The sequence below is a fragment of the Crocuta crocuta genome, unplaced genomic scaffold, assembly GCF_008692635.1.
Source record: "Crocuta crocuta isolate KB4526 unplaced genomic scaffold, BGI_CrCroc_1.0 scaffold229, whole genome shotgun sequence".
NCBI classification, from domain to species: domain Eukaryota; kingdom Metazoa; phylum Chordata; class Mammalia; order Carnivora; family Hyaenidae; genus Crocuta; species Crocuta crocuta.
In genome coordinates, this window is record NW_027536464.1 from 2,124,112 (window position 1) to 2,129,921 (window position 5,810).

Genomic DNA, 5,810 nt, shown 5'->3' on the forward strand with positions numbered 1-5,810 from the left:
TGGCGGGGGCATTTAGCCCGGCGCCCGCCCGGGTCCCGCCTCCCGGCNATAAACTAGAGCCCACCTCCAACTCATCTCCCTTTCTCCGCCCAGGAATGAATGGAAGAGGCAACCTTTTACCAGATTTGAGATCTAATCCATTTCAGCCGTGCTGCATAAATTGATGAGTCTGCGTGCTCCCAGCAAGAACGCATCTGTAGTTGTGTGAGGTCCTATCCTCCAGTTCATTCCTTAGTCAGGGAAGCGAGCATCCTGAGGATGGGGGAAATTTCTTACCAGCGGTTTGATACCCAGTAACGGTGAGTTATTATTCAGATCCTCCTCCGTATTGTCTAGCTTCATGCTGTCAACCCACCAGCGTGAGCTTATACCTGGACTGACCTAGTGAGACTTGGCCTAAGAATTTGGTAGATCTAGGGGATGTGTGTGGTGTTGCGGTCTTAACAATCCAGGCAAGATACTGTATTTTCCCCTGCAAGGTATTGAGATGATGTAAAAGCAAACATATACCGTCATTCTTTTGTTGGGCCCACCCACCAGCTAGTTATTCACAAAGCGAATTAGGAATGAGTTTTGTTTAAAGTGGAATCAGATCTCATTTTCTCATTTCCTCTCTGAGCCTCCACGCCCCTGCCCTTCTCTGACCTCCTTTAAGAAATTCTTGCCCATCTATCTTTGCAGATGACAGCTTCCAATCTACACTCATTAAAGAAGGGAAGAAATCTCTTCTGCTTCCCATTTGCTAGATAGTGCTTTGATTCCAGTGACAAGTCTATGTTTTTAGCAGAAGGAGAAACAGTGAGTCAGTTCTGAGGGCTTTCTTATTCCAGAAAATTCCATGCTTTGTTTCTTGGGAGCAAAGAACACTTTAAATTTCTTTTAAAGATGATTTTATCAAAGATATAATTTAATGCGGTTTGAGACATGGTCTGGACCTGTGGATTCACAGAGCTCTGTCCAGGTGAGTCAGTGTATGCCTGGCCATACTGCACCTTTGCATGGCATCTGGGGTTGGGGGTGGGGGGCGGCTGAGGGATCCTGCAGTCCTCTAGTGAGAAGGTGACTAGACTAGCTGTAAGCCAATTTTGCCTCATGAGGGTGACAAGGAGCCAGCCATTCCTTGGTTGCAAGAAAGTTGTAGTCTGAACAGTCAGAAAGCTCTATTTTCCCAGTCCAGAGAGAATCAGTGATTAAGAGAGATGTGGGGTCTCTTTGAGAGATCTTCTGTTAAAAACAAAGGGCATGTGCTCTTTGCCCCTGCCTCTCACTTCAGTGAGGGTTTGGAAGTCTGATTAACCCCAAAAGGCCAGGAAGTACAGCAACAGCTGCCTCCCGGAGGCTCTTTGTTTCCAGAATTTAATTCTGGCTCCTGGGTGAGCCATCTCCTCTCAGGGCATCCACACCATGCTACACTGACGTTCCTCTGGCTGAATCAAATGCTACCCTGTGCTCTGTATCACTGCCCCCTTTGTCCTAGGGAAAAAAAGGCATCTCCAGGGCCATGATGCTTCCACACTCCCACTCTGTTGTACCCTATTGGCACTGACTCCCTTCATCTCCTGAGATGCTCTTGCTGCCCACCCATCTTTCCACCCCTCCCCCACCCCATCTGTCTGGTAACTTCATTTTCTCCCCATCTCAAAGCAGCTGCTGGCTCCTACTGACTGGGGCCTGTGAGACCCTCAGCATTCAGACTCCCAGAATCTGGGTGCTAAAAGAATGTCAATGAGGTGACTAGTCACTTCCCACCTTGAAGAAAGAGCAGTCCTGAACAAACTCACGTAATTAAGACTCTTAACCAGCTTACAGTATTCTGCCAGTATTTACTGAGTACCTGCCACATGCCAGGTGCTGTTCTAGGCATGGAGGATACAGTACAGTGGACAATACAGTTAGGTGCCCTTGCCTTTGTAGAGCTTGCTTTTAATGTTTGTTTATTTATTTGAGAGAGAGACAGACCAAGAGAGAGTACAAGTGGGGAGGGGCAGAGAGAGAAGGAGACACTGAATCCCAAGCAGGCTCTGAGCTGTCAGCACAGAGCTCAATATGGGCCTTAAACTTACAAGTTGTGAGATTATGACCTGAGCCGAAACCGAGAGTTGGGTGCTCAACTGACTAAGCCACCCAGGCACCCCTTGCCTTTGTCAAGTTTTTATTCTAGTACATATGTATGATGGGGGTGGGAATGGGGGAGGGAATAGAGGGGGCATATACGTCATGGGAGGTAGGACAATAAACAAATAAAAGATTAGACAGTGAAAATCCAATTTTACAGCTCTTCCCAATAAGGAGATGTGCAAGCTCCTTGTAACCCGCCACCATCACTACCAGGATCTCTTTCCTCTGTTGACAGTCAGATGCCTCTAGGTGATGAAGCAGCCTCAGTGTGATGGCTTTTCAGGACAGGTAGGCTGTGCAATGACAAGAGAAATCTTGCTCACAGGACCATGAAGAAACAGGGTGTATTCTAACCCACAGCCAATTTGCAGCAACTGACTAGAGGTTGGGGGGTTTTAAGGTCTTATTGCCTCATTGTTCCAATCACTTGTCATCAGTCTGAGCCAAATTCCCTTCCACCTTTACGCTGAAGAGACTGTCTTCCTGATAGGGGCCAAAGGTAATTCTCAGTGGTAAAATGGTTAACATTTCCTCAATGGCTTAGTGCATCTCACGGTGGTAAAACCACAATGCCATTGGCAGAGTACGGAGATTCCAGACAGGTGATGAGTGGCTCTTTGGGTGACAGATACAGGAATCAGAGAAGAATTGAAAGAGCAGTAAGGCTGGAGCAAGATATAGTTCACTGCAGTAATAGTAGTAAATTAACTTGAAAATGATCATGCTCTACCCTTCCAGCCCCAGTTCAGGTCCCTTGGAAGAGGGAGATATGGGAAAGGTACAGAAAAAACAACTCCGAGGGGGTGGGGAATAAAAGAAAACCAAAAACCAAACAAAGAAACAAACAAGAAAATGAAACAAAACAAAACAAAAAGCAACACCTTCTAATTGTTCTTAAGTCAGTGGTGCAGGGCACCCTGATTTGGAAGCTATACAAACCAAAGGTGGCAGAATAGCAGACCATTTGTTTCGTTTTGGTTATTTGTGTGGTAATTTATTTAAATTTAGAGTTATCACAATAATTAAAATCAGGGACTTTCACATGAAATTCCAAACAACCCTTACCAAGTAGGCCTGCGTTTCTCTGTGAAAGCACTTGGCTGAATGGTGGGCTTGGTGGGTGGAGGAGAGGGAAACAATAACTTCCCCTTTCAGACGAGACCTGAACTCTCATGCTTGCCAGAGCCCCCACCACTGCTTATTGTAGCCAGATGGTGAACCTTGTTGTCATTGCCATTTATTAGCTTTTTCCAGCCATAATTCACCCACGTAAGTTACTTTCTTTCCTGCAATTAATTGCACCTAAGGGCAGAGGGTTCAAAGCTTCCTGGTTTCTCCACCCACCAAATCCCCAAGTTCTGCGGGGGTGTCTAGATGGGTTTGGAGAAGGCACTGGATCACATTTGCTCCCATGACCACCTGGGAGCAGAGAATTGTGAGCAGACTCTAGGAATGTATGCCTGATAGTGAGAGGGCCTTGAACCAGCAGTGGAACACCGCTCTGGAGGTGTGTGTTTGGGGCGGGGCTGGGGGCAATTAGAGACTGAGTGATGAGATGGGAACTGGCCAGCAGGAAGCAAGGACTGGAATCCTTTGTGATGACTCAGTCCTACAGAGGCACTATAGCTGGATAGGGATGCTCATTTTGTGGTTTTGTGAGTCTTTGGGTTTTTACTGAATACCTAAGAGCTGTTCATTTTCTTTTAATAAAACTGCTCTTGGGACACTGTTGGCTAGCTCACTAAAGCAGAAAATACTATCTGTCTTAGTCTGTCCAGGCTGCTATAATAAAAACATCACATACTGAGTGGCTTAAATAACAAATATATTTTTCTCACACTTTTGGATGCTGGAAAGTCCAAGATCAAGGTACTGGCAGATCCAGTGTCTGGTAAGAGGCGGATTCATAGATGGCCATTTTGTTGCTGTGTCTTCACAGGGTAGAAAGAATAAGAGCATTCTCTGAGGTCTCGTGTATAAGGCCATTAATCTCATTTGTGAAGGCTCTACCCTCATAATCTAGTCACCTCCCAAAGATCCCACCTCCCCATACTGTCACTTTGAGGGTTAAGATTTCAACACATGAATTTTGGAGGACCACATTCAGTCTATAATAGTATATAGTGTATGGACCTCTAGTGGGTGTCTGGTGGTACTGAACCAATATCAATGTGATATCCTTTGTACTTGACAGCTGAGTTTTTTTTTTATGGGGGTGTAGGGTCAAAGTGAGGGAGGGAGAGAGAGAGAATTGTAGGCAGGTTCCATGCCCAGCAGAGAGCCTGACGTGGGGTTCAATTTCACAACTGACCATGAGATCATGACCTGAAGCAAAATCAAGAGTTGGGCCACCCAGGGCCCCTGGACAGCTGAGTTTTAGAATTTCTGGCTCACCCGGGAAAGTAAAAACTCCTTAAGCCAGCCATTACCAGGTATGATGTCATTTTAAGCTCTTTGAAATGTGTATCAAGATCTGCCTATGCATCAGGGCTGACAAATTAGAACACAGCAAAGAAATTAAGATATAAAATAACTTCTTGGACAATCCTAGTATATTAGGTAGGATTTCTGTATAGCTGCCTTAAGAGACCAATATATCCTGGATTAAAACAAGATAAATATTTTTCTCTCTTATTCCAATCCAGAGGAAGAGGGCTTATGACAATGACATTGATTCTTTCCAGCTCAGTTCTCTGTCATTCTTGTGGGGTTGCCTTTGTCTGCATGGCCGAAGATGGCTCATCAAGTTCACATTCCAGCTCTCAAAAGGTGAAAAAAAAGAGAGGACCAAGCAGGGAAGTTTTCACACATCACATCTAATCACATCCTTTTGGCCAGAGACTGGTCCTATGACCACACCTAGTCACAAGGGATGCTGGGAAGTGTTATCTTTAGGAGGGAAGTCATGTGGCCAGCTGAGACCTCCGTTACTTGGAGGAGAAAGGGGAGAAGAACCATTTATCAGTTGTCCCATACAGGGCTTATTAAGCATAAAGGAACTTTTTAATGTCTCTTTATTAAACTTTTCTTCAGCCTCAGTCTTTGACAAAATCAGGCTAATCTTTAATAGCTGCCAGTTCAGACTGCCCCCCCCAACCCAAATCATTAATCCAGTCACTTAAAATTTTTTTATTGAATACCTTTTGGTGGCCTACTTATACAATGCCATTTCTTAAGAGCCTATAGTCTAGTAGAGGAGATAAACAATAAACAAGTAAAATAACAAGTGAAACTTAGTTACGGATGTTGATAAGTCTTGTACAGGAAATAGGCTGTTGTGAGAAAGAGTAATGAAAGGCAGTGCAGGAGGCTAGTTGAAGGTTTGGTGTCAGGAAAGCTTTGGAGGAGGTGACAAGTGAACTGAGACTTGGGAGATACAATGGTGATGGCCATGCGACAGGATGAGATTGGAGCAGATACCAGGTGAGGCAGACAGTATTTAAGGCCTCAGGTGCTCCTGAGGAATACATAGGCAGCTAATGTGATTTGTAGCATGGGAGGTATGTATGAAGAAGGTGGTATCTTGCACCGGATAGCAGGGTGGGGAGGGGCCACATCACACAGGTCCTTAGGCCACATGAAAAAGTTTGGATTTTATACCAATGAGAAGTCACTGGAGGTTTTAAGCAGAAAACAGCATGATATTATTTGTTTTCAAAAGATCTTTCTTACCGCTGAGTGAAGAATCGATT